Source organism: Sus scrofa, chromosome 2 (genome assembly GCF_000003025.6).
Source record: "Sus scrofa isolate TJ Tabasco breed Duroc chromosome 2, Sscrofa11.1, whole genome shotgun sequence".
In the NCBI taxonomy this organism is placed as follows: Eukaryota; Metazoa; Chordata; class Mammalia; order Artiodactyla; family Suidae; genus Sus; species Sus scrofa.
In genome coordinates this window covers 136,711,144-136,730,159 of record NC_010444.4, presented here as the reverse complement: position 1 = coordinate 136,730,159, position 19,016 = coordinate 136,711,144, and the positions used below count along the sequence as shown (strand labels likewise).

General features: G+C 51.8%; 1 protein-coding gene and 1 long non-coding RNA gene across 4 annotated transcripts in view; one reads left to right on the top strand and one right to left on the bottom strand.

Annotated features, from left to right (window-relative positions):
• The window catches only part of JADE2 (jade family PHD finger 2), a 145,949-nt gene that overhangs the window by 101,845 nt on the left and 25,088 nt on the right, over positions 1-19,016 (bottom strand). For both annotated transcript variants that reach the window (XM_021084771.1, XM_021084773.1), the window contains exon 6: positions 15,526-15,632. The gene's annotated coding sequence lies outside the window, so the exon portion shown is untranslated. The remainder of the gene's footprint in view (positions 1-15,525; positions 15,633-19,016) is intronic.
• Positions 386-17,446, top strand: LOC106507324. 2 transcript variants are annotated; one of them, XR_001303230.2, is made up of 4 exons: positions 386-1,558; positions 13,738-13,985; positions 15,563-15,662; positions 16,210-17,446. It is a non-coding gene; the product is annotated as an uncharacterized LOC106507324 (long non-coding RNA). The 2 variants fall into 2 exon arrangements; XR_002341912.1 differs by having other exon boundaries at positions 387-1,558; positions 15,563-17,446.

Sequence of the window (19,016 nt, the reverse complement as noted above, 5' to 3'; positions counted from 1 at the left end):
ACACTAAGACCCAGATGTCGGACTCCCTGAGGGCTCATCTAACAGCAGCATGGGAGGCTGTGCCAGGCGTACTAGGCTGGCCTCCTGGACCCAGCAAAAATCAGGTCCCCTCTGAGAGGGTGAGGATCCCTCGGCTCCTCCAGAGGCTGCCCACCATCCAGTTTTAGAGCCGGCTGAGAGGCCCATGGGGACTCCTTCCTAGGTCCCAGCTGTTTTCTGGGGGTTTCTTCTAGCAATCCTCCTATCCCTGACCGTATCTTCCCAGATACCCAGAGGCCCTCCCTGGAGATTTCAGCTTTTTTCTTCCCAGAGATCCCTCCTGTGGTGGCAGGTGGGAGGATCACCTGGCCAGAGAGGGCTGGTGAACGAGGCGTGAAGCGGGGAGGGTCTGTACGCGCCCTCTCCAGGTCCTCTCGGCCCCACGCCCTTCTCCATCTGGTCCTGGCTGCCTGAGCTTCCAGCCTCAGAAAATCTCGGTTTCCTGTCCCAGGGCTTTCCCAGGACCGGAGAGGCAAATGGCTTGACCCCTGACAAGCCCTGAGGGGCTGCCTAGGGTTGGCGGGCACACCCTGGCCAGAGTCCTTGTCTGAACACAGAAGTAGGGGGAGTGCCACCCAGCTAAGGAGAGCCGCAGGACTCAATCTCATGGGTAGGAGGGCCTGGCATGTGGTTGCATCGTTTACCACGCAGAGTAGGACGGCAGGCAGGGATGGCCACTACTGTCCCACGGCCAGAACCTGAGGCAGAAGGATGGCAGGAAGGGAGGGGACAGACCCGATGCTGCTCACCTACCAGCTCACCCTTGACAGTCCAGTGCTCTTGGGAATGGCTGAGAATGGAGACGAAGGTGACTGCAGGATTTGGGGGAGCCCTTGGAGCCTTCAGAGGCTGCTGGGAGAACACACTGCAGCTGAGTGTCCCCTGGATGGCCTCACCTTGCAGCCATCAACCCCTCCTGGCACTCTCGCTGGCTCCTGGCAGGCCTCAGCCCCGCATTTCTGCGCATGGCCAGGCCCAGCCCCCACCTGAAGTGGACCCTGGACGCTTTGTGAGGACCCTCTGACGCCATCCAGCCCTCTGGAGCAAAGCCAGGAGCCCGGCCAGGAGCGGGCAGTTTGAGGGAGCTCAAAGGACTGTGGGGAAGGGCTCAGGGCAGGTGCTTCTGAGTGACTCCAGGGCGGAATCAGGCCTGGGGCTGAGGATCCTGGAGAGCCCGTCCCACACTGACGGCGTCCTCACCACTCAAGCTGCAAGAGACGGGAGGCAGGATGCGGAAAGGGCGCCCCGTCACAGGGCTCTTCCCCTGGAGGCCTGTCTCTCAAAGCTACACCACACCGGCTTCTGCTCAGTAGACAGGGGGACTCCTACCCTGGGGAGTCCGCCCTGCTCCTCCAGATTTAACGACTCCCAAAACGTCATCTCTGCTGGGACAACTCCTGGGCTCTGTTCCAGCCAGCGGGAACCCAGGTCATCTGACTCCCTTCCCAGGGCTCATGCCTTTACCGCCTAGCGGGCCTGTGACTACACCAGATGTGGCTGTGAGCCAGGCCCCGGAGAGGTAAGCAGGGGGCGGGTGGCCCGGAGAAGGAAACCTGGGTAGGCTGGTTGTCTGATCCCAACTCAGGGAAAGGGAAGCTCATGAGAGGCCAATGCTGGGATCCTCCCCTGAGGGGGTCAGAGAGCCAGCTTCCAGGATGGAGGCCACGGTGGCACTGATTGACACTTTCAGGAAGGGCACAATAGGGATCTGGGGTGAGGAAGCCACTGGAGGAACTTCAAGCCCCTGGCAAGTCAGCCTTGGGTAGGAATAGGGCCTCGGAGAGTCCCAGCTCGTCAGCTAGAAGGGCAGATCCCATGGGGTTTTTGCTCATGACTCCTTGGTCCCTACCCGCAGTTTGGTAAGATGAGGTGGAGGGCGGTCCAGCCCTGGAAGGAGCTGTGCTTTTTTGGGCAGGGCCTTGGCCCTACCCGTGAAAGCTCCCCAGAGCCACAGCCCCTGCTGACCAGCCATTCTGATCAGATAATAGGGAAGGGCCCTCGCCCGCATTTCTGAAGCTTCGCCCTCTGGTGAGTAATTTCCTGGAGTCTGTGTCTGGCATCAGGATCAGAGACTTTGCTCTCCACCTCCTACCTCTGAAGGAAACATGAAGAAGAGCCCTTCTCGAGGACCCTGGGGGATGTTTCTGATCTGAGAGAGGGCTCCGGAGGCAGGATGAGGGGCAGGTGTGGACCTGAAGCACCCGGGGCAAGAGGCTCCTATACCCAGTCCTCCGGCCCACGCACCCGGCACAGGCTCCCCGGGCTCAGGCTGACGGGCACCACAGGTTGGCGTGCTTGATGGTGGTCATGCAAGAGGCATGCCTGCCCCCCAAGCCCTTGGCCGCCAGCCCATGCCTCAGTCCACCACCTCTCCGCACCGAGCAGACTCACCAAGGGCAGCGTGGAACGGCTGGAGCCCCAGCTGCAGCTGGAAGGTCAGGGCAAGACTCAAAGAACTTTCTAAGTATATGAGCTGTGGTGTATAACTGGCAAAGGTGAGCTGACCCCTCAACTTACAGCAACCAGGGGCCAGCCTTGTCCATGCAACCTATCTTTCCGCTGGTTATATCTCAGTAAATGGTATTACCGTCCACCTATCCACCCCAGCCCCCTGAGCAGCGAGCCCCTCAACCCCCTGGCCAGTCTAGCTGCAGGCCTTGGCATCTCTTTCTCCCAATGCCTCTAGAATCTGTTCACAGCCCTCCAACGAGGCCACCACCTCTCTTTTGGATGCCTACAGCAGCCTCCCACTGTCTGCCTGCTCCTACCCATGCCCCCTGCTGTCCATTCTTCACCCAAGAGCGAGAGCGAGCGTCTCAAAATGTCAAATGGGCCTCTCTTGTGCTACAAATCCTCCAGGGGGATGCTCTTGGGTAAAGGTCTACCCAGCCTGACTTCAGCCCCATCTCCCGCTACCTCGACCAGAGAACTCTGCCACAAAGGTCTCATTCTCGGTGCTCCTAGCTTGCCCATGACTCACCCTTCTCTCTGGCCTCTTAACAGCCACTTGTTCATCTTTTAAGACTAGGAAGACTTTTTAATCTGCCACCCCCCTCCTAGGCTCTAAGAAAACCCTGCTGAACCTGAATCTATCTCCCCAACACCTGTCATTTCTTAGTGTCGTATTTCTCTATTCTTGACTTTACCTACTTTAAGAATGACAGTCAGCATCGAGACAACACACAGAGAACGGACGTGTGAAATAACCACAAGCTAGAAGGGCTGAGGTAAGGGGAGGGTGGTGGTCGCGGTGGGGAACCGACAGCTCCCTTCCCCTGCCCTCGCCCCTCCCACTACCGCCTAGGGCCATGAAGAAGCTTCCAGAAGAGGACACTTACAGTTTAGATGCCTCACTCCCATTCAACCTCTTTTTATTTATTTTTTTTGTCTTTTTGCCTTTTCTAGGGCCACTCCCTCGGCATATGGAGATTCCCAGACTAGGGGTCTAATTGGAGCTGTAGCCACAGGCCTATGCCAGAGCCACAGCAATGCAAAATCTGAGCCGCATCTGCAACCTACACCACAGCTCACAGCAACGCGGGATCCTTAACCCACTGAGCAAGGCCAGGGATCGAACCCACAACCTCATGGTTCCTAGTCAGCTTCGTTAACCACTGCGCCACGACGGGAACTCCTCAACCTCTTTTTAAATCATGATAAAATATACATAACATAAAATGTACCTTTTACTTACTTATTTATTTTTTTTTTTAGGGCTGCGCCCATAGCATATGGAGGTTCCCAGGCTAGGGGTCTAATTGGAGCTATAGCTGCCGGCCCCCGCCACAGCCACAGCCACGTGGGATCTGAGCTGCGTCTGTGACCTACACCACAGCTCACGGCAACTTGGATCCTTCACCCACAGAGTGAGGCCAGGGATCAAACCCACAACCTCATGGTTCCAAGTCAGATTCATTAACCACTAAGCCACGACGGGAACTCCTTACTTATTTTTTTAAGTGTACAGTTTAGTGGCATAAGGTACATCCACGTTTTTGTACAACCATCACCAGCATCCATCTCCAGAACTTCTTCCTTATCCCAAAATGAAACTCTGTGCCCATTAAAGAGTAATGCCCCACACTTTCTCCCGCTCGCCCACAACCACCTTTCTGCTTTCTGTCTCTAGGAACGTGACCATCCACGCACCTCAAACTAGAGGAGTGGTACAGTATTCGTCTTTTCATGTCTGGTTTATTTCACCTAGCCTAATATTCTCCAAGTTCATTTATATTGTAGCCTGTGTCAGAATTTCTTTCCTCTTTAAGGCTGAATACCATTCCATCATATGTATACACCTTATTTGTTTGCCCATTCATCCACTGAGCTACATGGGTTACCACTTTCTGCCTACTGTGAACGTCACTGCTTTGAACACAAGTGTACAAACTGTTCAAGTTCTTGCTCTCAGTTTTTTTAGGTGTGGACCCAGAAGAGGAATTGCTGGGTCGTAGGCTAACTCTTAGTTTTTTGAGAAACTGCCATCATTTCCCATGGCAGCTGCACCGTTTTACATTCTCACTGGCAATGCCTAGGGCTCCGATTTCTCCACGTCCTTATCAATACATGTCGTTTTCTGTTTAGTTTAGTTTTTTGTTTTTTAATAGTAGTCACCTAAATAGATGTGAATTAGTATCTCATAGTGATTTTAATTTTAAATTTCCTAATAATCAGAGAGGTTGAACACCTTTTCATATGTTTACTGGCCATCTGCATATTTTCTTTGGAGAAATGTCTATTCAAGTCCTTAGCCCATTTTTAAGTGTGGCTGTTTGTTTCTTTTTTGTTGTTCACTTGTGGGGGTTCTTTATGTACTCTGGATATCAACCCCTTGTCAGATATATGATTTGCACATATTTCTCTTATTCCATGGATTTTCTTTCCACTCTGCTGGCATTATCCGTTGATCCACAAGTTTTTAAATTGTGATGAAGCCCAATTTCTCTATTTTTTCTTTTGCTGCCCGTGCTTTTGCTTGTCACATGCAGGAAATCCAATGTCATGGAGCTTTTTCTTTATGTTTTCTTCTAAGAGTTTTATCATTTAGCTCTTCCATTTAGGGCTTTGATCCATTTTGAGTTAATATTTATATGTGGTATAAAATAAGGATTCAACTTCATTCTTTTGCATGTAGATATCCAGTTTTTCCAATACTGTTTTTGGGGGAAGGGGCCGTGCCCACAACATATGGAGGTTCTCAAGCTAGGGGTCGAATTGGAGCTATAACTCTGGCCTATGACACAGCCACAGCAATATGGGATCCGAGCCACATCTGCAACCTATATACCATGGCTCACGGCAATGCCGGATCCCCCGACCCACTGAGCAAGGCCAGGGATTGAACCCACGTGGTCATGGATATTAGTTTTATTTGTTTCCACTTCACCACAATGGGAACTCCCTCAGTACTATTTGTTAAAAAGACTATCCTTTCCTCATTGAGTTGTCTTGGCAACCTTGTCAAAAAGCTTTTGACTATACATGTGAGAATTTCTTTCTGGGCTCTCTATTGTATTTCATTTGTCTGTGTCTGTCTCTGAGCCAGGGCTCCACTGTTTGGATTACTATAGCTTTGAAATAAGTTTTGAAGTCAGGTGGTATGAGACCTCCAACCTTGTTCTTTTTCAAGATTGTTTTGGCTACTCAGGGTACCTTGAGATTCCATATGAATTTTAGGGTAGATTTTTCTATATATGAAAAAAAAAAAAACATCGTTGGGATTTTGATCGTGATTGTATTGACCATTGTGACTTTAAGGAGGGCCTGGCCAGCTTGGGTGTCCCATGGTGACAAGGAAGTGGCAACTCAGTAAGGATGAACGGTGGTCTGAGCAGAAGGAGAAGGCACAGACTTAGCACAGTGAAAAGTGGGGTCAAGGGGCTACCCTTCTCTAAAATATTGAAATCTTCGGCTCTTCCAAGGCCTCCATCAAAGGTAGATCTCCATGGCAGGAGTGTACCTATCTGTATAATGGGCATTGCATTATGAGCCACTGAAAAGGCTCCTCCAGCATCAAATGTCTTCTCCTTTTCCTCATTTAGGTTTTTCACCTCTTGAAAAACCTCAGTGGTTTGTTAGGACTTGGTACTCCCTCTCCTGGCTCTAATTCTGATGTGGCTGGGGCTCTGTCTCCCCCTTGAACAGGTCACCCTTCCAGTCCAGGCAGCTATCCCTTCCAGGAGGAGCATGTTTCCTCAAGACTGGGGTGGATAGGAAAGGGTAGTCCAGGCCCTCAGGGAGAGGAGGGCTGGGCAGAACCCCTTTGGGAAGATTGTAGAGATGGTCTCCTCATCCTGGGGAATCTTACAAGCGGATCTGGACCTCAGGAGATGGGGTCCGCCTGCAGCAGTGAAAGAAAGAGTGGACACAGGCAGCCTTCTTGTGCAGCCTAGGATCTTGGGAGATTACGCAATGGGCCCTAAGCCATACCTCTCGCTCTGCCTCAGAAAAACACCTGCCTCAGTCCATTGCTGAAAACGGATGGACAGAGGAGTAGAGCACTTTGAGCCCTTGGTAGGACACCACTCCCAGTTCTGAGCTGTGACACTCACCACCCTTCTCGCCTGACCGTAAAACAGGAGAGCCTTTACCGCCCTACCTGAGAAGGCATGGCCGGGCTTCTGGCAATTCATCCTGCCCCAGAAGGGGTTATCTAACTCCAGCTCTGACAGAGGGCCTTGGGGTTTCTGGCGCAGCCTCAACTTCTACCTTGGGGTTCATATATATGTGACCAGGGGTCAGAAAATAAGGTCCGTGAGCCCAATGGGAACCTTCTTTCCAGTTGTTTTTAAAGCATCCCAAACTTCATCAGGCTAACAAGAGTCACTTTAGATGCAGAAATAGAGCAGCAAGCAGAGAATGTTTTTCCTACTTCAGGGATGAAATCATAAAGTTCTAGAAGATTAAGTCAGTGCGGGGAAGGGTCTCATCCAATTGAGCTTTGGTTTCACCAAGTGGAATCTATCCATCTGTTCATTCGTGCCCTCACTCAGTGCCCACTATTGGACAGGTCCCTTGCCAGGGGCTGGGGGTACGGCAATGGGCAAGACAGAACCTCTCTCCCACGGAAGGCACAGTCCGTGGGGGAGGCAAATGGTAGCAAACAAACAAATAAATGAAAACCCCTAATGAAAGGAAAGAAGTAATGGAACATGACTCTACGGGACTGTTTAACTAAAAAAGTCTGACCGGGATCAAGAAATCAGTGAGGTCTTCCCTGAGAAAGCGGAGACCTGAAGGATGACAAAGAAGGGGAAGAATATTCCAGGCAGAGGGAAGAGCATGACCAAAGGCCTGAGGCTGGAGGAAGCACAGGCCCAAAGAAGAAATGTCTCCTGGGGAGCTGGAAACCATCACGAGGGCTTTGGGATTCCTACCTGGATTCCTACCTATATCCCCCAGCACATCCTACAACCCGGTGCCCCCAAGACGTGTGGCCTCAGAGAACAGCCTCACCCCTACTGGGCCACTCATGGCACCCCCAGGTGCCCAGGAGAGCTCAAAGGCAAACCACAGAGGGCAGAATACCAGAACTGTGCAAAGGACATATAAGGTGTACCCGACTTTGCTGAAGACCCTTCAGGCCTCTGTGGCTGGTGGGAGCCTCTGGCTTGAGTTAAGACTAGAGGCAAAAGATTGAGTGCCGAGTGGAAGTTTTACTGCCAAACAGAAAAACTATTCCGGTAGAGAGTCTAGGTCGGGGCAGGGGTAGAAATGGGATTGGTCGTGAACTATCTCTGTCCTGTATTCACACAACACAGTGGAGCGTTGCTGATTGACTGGCGCTCTCTGGCTTGTAGGTCAGGTGAGCCCTGGGTGGGCTGGGAGTGGCCAGCTGTGACCTGGGCGGCTGCCTCAGGATTACGGTGTCTGGCAGCCTCTTGGTATATATGACATGCCCAAGTCCAGATGTGGGTGCCCAGTCAGGTCTGCACTGATGTCAGCAGGCTAGGCGGTTAGACTGGGGCTTATCACTTGCCATTGGCCCTCAGGTCTTTAGCGCTGGAAGGGTGGGGGGACCTCCCTGATCTCTACATCCTGAGCCTACCCCGGCTAACCACCACCTGCTGAATGCAAGTGCTGATCTTGGCTCTATATCCTCAACACCTAAGGCGGGGCCCCTTCCTCGCCTTCACTGCCACATGCTGTGCTGAATTCTGCTTCATCTCACATTCCACTGTGCCTGCTCTAGTCCAGGCTACCTTTATTGCTCACCCAAAGGCATTCATTTCCTCCCAACTTATCACCTCCAGCTCATGGTCTATGAGTCATCTGTTTAAAATGTCCCTTATCTCCTGAAAAGCCTTCCTTGACTTCCCTTGGCTACTGGGACAAAGCCCTGGCGTTCGCACACCCAGGCAGTCCACCTCTCCAACCCCTGCACGGCCCCCTCTCACAACAGGCTCAGCCGCAGGGAACTGCCAGTTTCTCCGGAATCACGCTCCCTCTCACCGCTAGGTCTTTGCCTCAGTGTGGTGTCCCCTCGATGTGGAATGCTCTTCTCATCCTTTCCCTGGCTACCTCCTGCTGATTTTTCAAGGGTCAGTTTAGAGGCCAAAACCTTGGTGGCCTCCCTGACATCCCTAAATTGGGGTCGGGTATTCCCTCCTTCGTGCACCCCAGTCCTCTCTCCCCCTTTAACATGTATTTATTTATTTTATTTTATTTTATTTTATTTTATTTTATTTTATTTTATTTTATTTTATTTTATTTTATTTTATTTTATTTTATTTTATTTTATTTGTCTTTTCTAGGGCTGCTCCTGTGGCATATGGAAATTCCTAGGCTAGGGGTCCAATCAGAGCTGCAGCCGCCGGCCTATGCCAGAGCCACAGCAACGCAGGATCCGAGCTGCGTCTGCAACCCACACCACAGCTCACGGCAATGCTGGATTCCCAACCCACAGAGCAAGGCCAGGAATCGAACCCGCAACCTCATGGTTCTTAGTCAGATTCGTTAACCACTGAGCCACGATGGGAACTCCCTAACATGTATTTAAATTGGAGGGTGTGGGAGAGACGTGGGACGTCGGGTTATTTGGGGAAGACATCTACTCCCGGCTCCTCAAACTGCCTGGAAACATGGCTTGGAGTCTCTGGAAAAGGAGATGCCAGCACAGCCCTGCTTCTTCCCTCAGTTCCTCCTCTAAGGAGGCCAACAGGACCTTGGGCGGATTCTTCTCCTGAGCCACGCCCTAAGGAGAAGGGAGGCTTTGCTCGCAGGGCACACAGGGGGTAGAAGGTTCCAGGCTGACTAACCAGAACACAGGGCCTACAGGATACAGACGAGGGTCCAGGGCGGAGAAAGGAAGGGCAGGGTTCAAACTCTGCCTCTCTATCTGACTGAGGGACCATGCCATTAAGGCTGCCGGACTTCCCCCTCGGCTCAGTCCGGGCTTGGAGTGGGGGTGGTGCCAGGCCAAGAGGATTCTCCAGCGGCCTGGCTGCCTTTTGAACTTGAGTTTCTGGCTCTTGGGGATACAGAATGAATACCCTCTGTAAACTAGAAATGCCTCTCTGGGCCTCTGTTCTTTGACAGAAACCAAGAGGTTCCACAGACTGACCTTGAGAATTTTTTTTCAAAGTCAACAGAGGTCACCCCTCTCTGAAACCTTCCACCAACTCTGCTCCTCCCCACCCCCACCTGCCACCACCATGTCAAGCGGTGACGGAAGGTCCCCAAGGGCCCCCTCTCCTGTTGCGTAACATGGGCAGCCATGTGCATGCCTGGCTGCTGACTGGGGTGCGTTCTAGGGGAAGGAGCGTTGGGATGACACACGCGCATTTTACTGGGTATGCTTCTGTAATGTGGGAATGTTTTTACAAGCGTGCATCATTCCTATAATTAAAGATGCAAATCTAGTAAAAAGTTTCATCCCATAGGCCACAGGTTCAGAAGGAAGAGGGTGACAAGGAAGATGTGGTAGGTGAGACAGCTCTGGAGCTGGGCCTGGTCAGGAGGGCAGCAGTGGCAAAGAGGCATTTGGACCAGGTAAAAGCACAATTCAGGGCTCCAAGATGAGAAAGCTTTATGGGCAGAGGCCAAAAAGGATGAGCACACACTTAGCTGGAGGAGGAATTTATGGAAGACCAGTGAGAGGTGAGTTAGTACTGTAGAGGGTAGGCCGTGAATGACAGTCCAAGGAATTTATACCAAGAGGTTTCTGAACCAGAGAGATGTGACCTGAGCTAGGCCTGGGGGCTGGAGCTGGCAAAGACGAGAGAAAGGTCAGGCCTGCCAGGAGACATCTGAGTGAGAAGAGCAACCATCAGGGGAAAAGGAGATGAATGAGCTGGGCTGGCCAGGACTCTAGCACGGAGGACCAACCCTCCACCTGCACTGCAAATCCTCCCAAAGCCTTGCTGGGCACTGGGAGTTCCCAGCCCACCTGTAGCTGGAGACAGGGTGACATCCCAGTATAACTCTAGTTCAGTCACACTTGCCCACCTTGACCCAGAAAGGAGGTGGTACCCGCTGAATGTCTTGGGGCCTCTAATTCCTTTTGCCTTCATAGAAGGACCACAGAGCAGCTGTTTGATTTTGGTGATTCATTTGCCTATCACATTTGCCTGGGTCCTAGAGGGAAAGCAAGCCTGTTCACCACCAATAGTTACTAGGATGAGCCAGCATGAGCCGGATAACACTTCTCACACTGCAGGGCCACCCGCAAGAGGCAGGATGGGGGCTTTGGCAATGCTGGGAGTTCCCAAGGGTTCCAGAGAGGCCCAGACACCTCAAGGGACTGGGTCTGACAGCAGGGACAGTGGGCTGGAATGGCCCACCCAGTGCACCTCCCAGCCCTGCCTCCTGCCCCAACAGAGGCTGCTGGAGACAGTCATGCTGAGGGAGCCATCCACGGTCACTTGAGGACCTAAATAGAGATGGATTGGGCCTTGGGCACGCTCTTCAAGATCAAAGAGCCCTTCTCCCTTTCATAATTATGGTCCCCATGGGTACCAAGGACTCGGAGGTGAAAGAAAACCCGATGAACAGGAAGGGAGCATCTTCTCCCCTCTCTGACTCATCTGAGGTGCTTAGTGGAAAGAGGTCAAGGCCACTGCACCCTGAGAAGGCCCAGGAACTTGAGAGTATCACAAACACACAGACAAGGAAAATCCCTTCCTCTACCTCTGGGGGCCTCAGAGCTCTGGGGCCTGCTGTCCCCATTGCCGGGCTAAGGCATCCCCTTTTCTGCGAAGTGAAGCTTTCCTTTACCTCTCTCCTCCTCCACTTTCTGTGTCTTGTACATAACCCATCCCTGCCTATTGCACCCTCTGTGGTTCTGCTTTCTCAGCAGTCTAGGCTGATGTCATATGAACTTTCCTCTGCTCTGTGGCCGGGGGTAGCCTAGTGTCTGCCTCACTGAGCAGGTGCTCACGAAGCACTTGTGCAACAAAGAGCCACAAAGCACAGTCCCTGATTTCCCAAGCCAGCTCCAGGCCACCTTGGGAGGCTGTGTCCTGCCTAACCACCCCTACCAGTCCGCCTGGGCCCCCAACACCCCCAACCCCTGCCTGAGGATAGAACCTTATGTCAGCCACACCTGGAGATGTCTCTCCTTTTCTTTTTCTCTGCCTTGCCCGTGGAATTTGGAAGTTCCCAAGCCAGGGATCACACCTACACCACAGCAGCGACCCAAGCCACAGCAGTGACAATACCATGTCCTTAACCCACTGTGCCACCAGGGAACTCCTGAGGTGTCTCTCTTAAAAGGGTCCTCAAACTAGCAATCTAGGAGTTCCCGTCGTGGCTCAGTAGTTAACGAACCCGACTAGTATACATGAGGACACAGGTTCAATTCCTGGCCTCGCCTCACTTTAAGGATCCGGCGTTGCCACGAGCTGTGGTGTAGGTTGCAGACCTGGATCCTGCATTGCTGTGGCTGTGGTGTAGGCCAGCAGCTACAGCTTCGATTGGACCTCTAGCCTGGGATCCTCCATATGCCGGGTGCAGCCCTAAAAAGACAAAAAGACAAGAAAAAAAAAAAAAGCTAGCAATCTGGAGAGGTCCCCCGAGTTCTCTGTGAACTTGGTGCTCAGGCAAGGGCAGAGTGGGGAAGGCTGGAGCTGCGGTGACCCCTCACTGCTCTGTAGTGACTGACAACCCACGTGCAGTGAGAAGCATGGATTGCGACCCGGGTGAACAAGCGTGCTGCCTGCCCAAGGTGTCCTGACACCTCATCTGGAGATGGCCAGGTGTCGACTCAGGATCTGGGACATCATCCAGTTTGGGCCACTGAATGGCAGGTAGGAGACTGCCAGCCACCCTCCCTGAAGCAAGTACCTCTAAGCCCTCAGTCCACCTCTTCCACCCTCAGAATGAGGATCCGTGGACCAGGCAGGCCTTGGCAGTGAGGAGAAAGCCAGCCTTTGCCACAGGGGCCTTGGCAGTACCAGCTGCCCCCTGGGTGCCCCAGCTCTAGGCTTTTTGCTCCAGACTTTGCATTCCTCTAGGATGACAGTGCCCTCTGTCACTGGTGACTCAGCCAAGTCAGAGCCTTGCCCTCCTTCTGCCAGGGCAGCTTTTCTGTGGGCTTAGTATTCTCTGGCTGGCTGATAGGTCATCTTCTGCTTAGCCAGGCTCTGCTGCCGGGCGCACCCCCAGCTTGAGTCAGCACCCAGCTGGCTGCTCAGGCCCTGGCTCTGGTCTCTAAGAGGTCTCTGGGCAAATGTGCAGCTCAGCTCTAAATGCTTTTGCATTTGGTCTCTTCGGTTCATTGATCAGGAATCATATGATCTTTTAAAAACACAGCTGGTAGAGTTACCCATCTGTGCTGCTGCATTTGGATCGTAAATCAGGCTGCCTAGAATTTATTTAAACCTGCAGGTCTGAGTGCAGCATGAGGCTGCCCTCACAATGCCTCCTGTGATGATAGTCTCATTTGCTGGATCGTCTTAATTCTTGGGACCACTCTTGGCTGGGTTTCTAGGACTAGGTCTGTTTTTAATGCTCATTTACCTCCTGAGCTCTTGTAAGGACTATTTTCTCTTGACACTGAGATTCACTAATAACAGGGTAAAGTACTATCTGCACTCCTGGCCTGTCCTTTCACCACACACACACACACACACACACACACACGTGATTCCCAGGCAAAATGGGTCAGGAGTACTTAGCCAGGTCAGTAACCCCAGACGGCGATGTTGTCTATGCGCCCTCCCCATCCCATCCTTTGAAATATACACAGTGACACTGCCTATGTGGCAGAGAGTGCCAGGGGTCCTCCAATATCTGGCCGGGCCGAGCACATGGCATCCAAAATAAGCACTAAATGTCCCAGCCTCCTTTCCAGCTATGTGCTTAAGTTTTGGTCAGTGAGATATCAGTAGGATGGTGTTCTCTAACTTCTCGGAAGTATCCTTTAAAGAAAAAGGCACGCCCTTCTTCCTTTCTTGTTCCTGCATGCTAGCCAGAAAGCACCTTTCGTGATGTGATAGCTGGAGTCAGTGCAGCCTTCCTAGAACATGAGGCTAAAACTGCTCTTTGGACGGCAGACGGGGCAGCCCAACTCCTAGACGGCCTCTAGTCATTCTCCAGTTCTGATACCGTGTGTGTCCTTGTTTCATTCTCTCCCGTATTCAATAGGGCTGACCTGTGTAACCAAGAGGCTATCGCAGAAATGACAGCATGACTTCTGAGACTACCTCATGAAGGACATTGCAGCCTCTGCCTTATTCTCTTTTGCATAACTTGCTCTAGGCTTGTGGAAGCCAGCTGCCATGTCGTAAGCGCACTCAAGCAACCCCATGGAGGATTACAGGCGGCAAGGAACTGAGGCATTTTGCCAACAGCCAGAACCAACTGGCCAGCAATGCTGCAGTGCCTTCGAGCCTTTGTGTGATCATAATTCCATCGGACATCCTGACTGCAACCTGATGAGAGAACTTAAGCCAGAACTACCTGGCAAAGTCACTTGTGGATTCCCAATACACAGAAAGTCTGAGATAGTAAGTGCTTGTTGTTGTTTAAAGTCACTGAGTTTGTACAAGAATAGAGGAGAGCAACAAAATAGAAGGAGCCCCGACCCTGTGAATCTGTGGAGGGCCAGAGCAACCCTTACATTTACCGCAGACTTTCTTAAAAACAGACATAAACTTCTCTTATTTCCACAACTATTATTTTGAGTTTTCTGTCATTCTTATTCCTAGTCTTATTTTGGAACCACTCATTCAGAGAGACTTGCGAATCGCAAGCTGGAAGCGCCTTTGCAGGCCATCCTGTCATTCCTGCTGCCAGTGGCATGATGGGGCCCAAGTCTCCTTAAAATGATGGGTAGTTAATGTCTAAAAATGTCCGTAAAAGGAATTTTATAATGAAAACCACAAGTCAAGGATTAGGAAGCTCTGGCTCCGCCCCTTCCTGAGCACGCGCATTGAACGCTTTGGTGACCTTACCTGGCACAGAGATGCTGTCTTTATCTCTCTCTCCCTGGGGTATCCATGAGGCTCAAACAGATGTGTAAATAAGCAATTTGGAGAGTGCCAAGCTGCTCTACCAACTGCAAAAAGCACTCTTGCTGTGGGTCTGGCTGTTTCTGGATGGAGTAAGCCTGCCTTAGTGTTTACAGGTGTTCCTTTCGTGGACCAGCTTTCAGGTGTGCATCTCTGTGGCGTAATGAACAGATCCTCACTGGTGACAAGACACCCTGCTCAGGTCCATTCAGCCGTGGCAGCTGACAGGACTGAGCGATGGCAGTCCTGGTCGTCTAGTTGTTTTACTAACATGCCCCTTCCCAGTGCCCTGGTTGCAGGACAATGACCAGCCCTCAGAGGCTTCCCCTCCAACCCACGTCCTGCTCTGTCACAGATAACAGTGTCCAAAGCGATTCCTGACCCACAGCAGCACAGTTCCCAGACCTGCTTAATGTTCCTCGCCTTCTCCCACTGGCTCTTACTACGCTATGGGATCGCTTCTCTCTGAAATCTTAGCCCCCTGAATTCTACCAGAGGCCTCGAACTCTGCTTTCTAGGTTTTTCCAGCCCTCTCTGCACTCTTGCTCTTGCACTTTAACAAAGATCTTCTGTCCCTAGAGGCTCCAATTGCTTCTCTAGCCTGGCCCATCAGAATCATCTGAACAACCTACCATTTTCTTTTTTTCTTTTTTTCTTTTTTCTTTTTTCTTTTTTTGCTATTTCTTTGGGCCGCTCCTACGGCATATGGAGGTTCCCAGGCTAGGGGTCTAATCGGAGCTGTAGCCGTCAGCCTACACCAGAGCCACAGCAACGCGGGATCCGAGCCGCGTCTGCAACCTACACCACAGCTCACGGCAACGCCGGATCCTTAACCCACTGAGCAAGGGCAGGGACCGAACCCACAACCTCATGGTTTCTAGTTGGATTCGCTAACCGCTGCGCCACGACGGGAACTCCCCACCATTTTCTTGAACCCTGGATTAGTTTGGGTAATGCTAGATGCCATAACAAACAAATCCCCAAATATATATTGGCGCCGGCAACAGAGTTGATTTCTTGTTCACCAACAACTCACGTGGTTGTTCCTGATCAGCGGTGTCTGTCCTCCACAGGATCATTCAGGGACCGGGATCCTTCCCCCCTGTGGCTCTGCCGACTCCAACAGGCGGTTTCGAAGGAGGCCTCAAACGAGAAAGAGAAAGGAAGGATGAGGTAGGTGCATCTGCTTCTTAACTAACTTGGGCTGGAAAATACACATCATCCCTGATCAACATTCTAGTGGCAGGAACGAGTCATCGACTCCTCGCAGATGTCAGAGACCTATGGGGAGGGGTCATGTGGGGAATTGTAGCCTCTGCTGGGAAGCCCCTCTATTCTGTGGAAGGGCCATACACTCTGCGTGTGCATGTGTGAACAGTTAGCTCTCTCTACTACACACCCTTCACTTCCTTTGGCCACAGTAGTCTTGCAAGACTGCAACCCAGATACGACAGGGCAACCTACCATCCTTGGCTTCCACGTCCTAGAGAAAACCGCTAGGGGACAGGTCAGTGCCAGGGTGGATTTCAGACCCCCAAAGCCACCAGGGCCCCTGTATTTCTGGGCCTGGGTCAGATTCTCTGCTTTTCCCATAAAAGGTGTGGCAAACATTCTCTCCCTATCTTCAGCCCCCCCCCATAATCCCCCTCATTCTCAGCAAGTGAGAATTTTAGGCCCAAAGGGCATCTTGCTCCCCGCTTCTTCCTGTTCTCTCTTCCAGGCCACACTCGTGTAAATCTACCCAAGCCCGCATTCTCTCCAGCTTCGCATCCTGAACTGCCCCCAGGATTTCAGACCTGTGTATCCACCTGTGCCTGGATGCTTCCGCCTGCATGTGCACAGGCCCTTCACACTCAGCACGCCTCAAACTGAACTTGCCTTCATCCGCCCGCCCCCCCAAATTGGCTTCTCCCGTGGCGACAACCTAACCCCAAGCTTGTCCCTGCTGAAAACCTGAGGGTCATCACGGTCTCGTTTCTCAGGTTAAATACTGGCCAAGCCGTGTCTCGAATCAGTTCCCGCCATGCCCGTCCTCAGTTCAGGCCATCACGTCCTGCTCAGACGCCCGCGGCTCCCTCCTAACAGGTCTTTGTGCCTCTAGTCTGTTCCCTCCAACCTGTCTCCACAGGCAGCCAGCGCGCCTGGCCTGCGGTCCCAGTGGGACCACGGCGCTCACTTTCTGAAGCGAGTATGGGCTTCCCTCTGAGGCCCCCAAGTCCGCTCATGACGGGCCCCACTACAGCAAGCCCCGGCTTCCCCTGACGTCCCAGCAACGCGAGGCTGTCCCGTGCACATACTCTGAGGATCCCTGCTGCCACCCTAGGGTCTGGGTGGGCGCCCCTCATGCCACTAAAGAGGCCTTTATTTTCCTCTTTCGGTGCCTGTCACACTCCTTGGTAAAGCTCTTCTTCTAAGTCTGCCTCCAAACACCACGAGAGCCGGGGTCAACTCTATCTCACGCCCTCGGAGCCGAGGACCGCGCTCAGCACACACCAGGGACCCAAAACTTGTCCAGTGAGTGAATGAAGATGGCGGGAAGGACCGGGGGCAGGTGTGGAAAACCGTGATCGAGATGCACTTGCCTGACGCTCAGTGAACATTCTTTCTCAGGACAGCCGAAGTGTGTGTGTGGGGGGGGTATACAGGGTGTGTGTGCGTGTGCGTGTGTGTGAAATCTGATCCTTTGCTTGAGAGCCTCCCGTCAGTTAATCTTGACAGGCCATTTTGCACAAAACCTCTTCTCCAAAGCACTTTCTACAGCGGGGCTGAGCTCTCCGGTCCTGCCAAAGCTGTGGGCTCAGCTCCTACCACATGACTGGCCTTGGCAGTAGCCTCAGACCCATGCCTCCCACTTGACCTCCATGGGGCCCTGGGAGACAAGCTAGAAAGAGCATTGTTCCCCCCCCCATTTTTTTGTCTTTTTTTGCTATTTCTTGGGCTGCTCCTGTGGCATATGGAGGTTCCCAGGCTAGGGGTCTAATCGGAGCTGTAGCCACCGGCCTGCGCCAGAGCCACAGCAACGCGGGATCTGAGCTGCGTCTGCAACCTACACCACAGCTCACGGCAACGCCAGATGGTTAACCCACTGAGCAAGGGCAGGGACCGAACCCGCAACCTCATGGTTCCTAGTCGGATTCGTTAACCACTGCGCCACGACGGGAACTCCTGTTCCCTTTTTTTGAAAATCCCTTAACCATATTTTACAAGGCCCAACAAGACTGCCAGTCCTGAGTCAGCCTGATTCACAACTCCCGGGCCCACCACCAAAGAGGCAGAGTGTCAGGGCCTTGGGAGCACTTTGCTGGCTCAGCCTGGGTGACGGCTGGTTTGCCCAGGCTCGGCTTTCAGCCCTGGCCCATCCTCTGGAACACGGGCAGCGTGTCAGCTGGTATAAACAGGGCAGCAGGGGTTGTCCGCAGGGAATTCCAAGGAGGGATGTAGGTAGGGAGCCAAGTACAAGTGTAGGGGAAACTGTGAAAGACGTGGACCTTTAGCCGATGTCCGGAATAACTTAACCACCTAGGCTCTTGCTGCCTTTCGGTGTCTTTAGACATTTCTCATCTCTAAAGATGGAAGTGAGGCTGTAAGGCCTTGAGAGCACGGCAAGTAATTCCTGTTCACAGTCAAAAGGCGTGGGTCTGACGGAATACAACTGACTATTGCCTTGTGGATTCGGGGCAATTTTGCATCCATTTCTAAAATCATTTCCGCATTCCTTATCTGACTGTCATGGGTGATACTCTGAGCGCTCCTTTGAGTTGGCGGTAACGTTTTAGTGGTCCTCTCATTAATCAACGAGTTAGTAAACGAAATCTTGGACACAGGTTAATGTCATATCTTGGACGAAACATGGTTATATCCTCAGTTAAAATTTATCGTTAAATAGAGACAAAGCCTGTATGATCACATACTCACTTCAGAAATATTAGTGATGCAGGGGAAAAAAATTAGGATACACATGAAAATGTCAGGGGTCACCCATGGGAAAAAGGGAATGTAGAGGCACTCACTTTTCATTTTATCTCTTTCGGTACTACTTCAATTTAAAAAAAATTTTTAATTTTTTGTTTGTTTTTCTGGGGCTTCATCTTCAGCATATGGAGGTTCCCAGGCTAGCGGTTGACTTGGAGCTACAGCCGCCGGCCTACGCCACAGCCACTGCAGCGCAGGATCCGAGCCGTGTCTTCGACCTACACCACAGCTCACGGCAACGCCGGATCCCCAACCCACTGATCGAGGCCAGGGAGGATGAAACCCACATCCTCATGGATACTAGTCGGATTTGTTTCTGCTACGCCACAACAGGAACTCCTGGCACTACTTTAATTTTTTAACTCTGTTAAAAGAATTGCAGTGGAAGTTGGCCAGGCAAAGGTTTAAGGGTCATTTGTTTTCTTTTAAAATACTTTTCTCTATAAAAAATAATAACATTAACTTTATAATTATCCATTAAGTTGTATATATGGTTGTTTGGACTTTTCTGATTGGATGCTATATATATATATATATATATATATATTTTTTTTT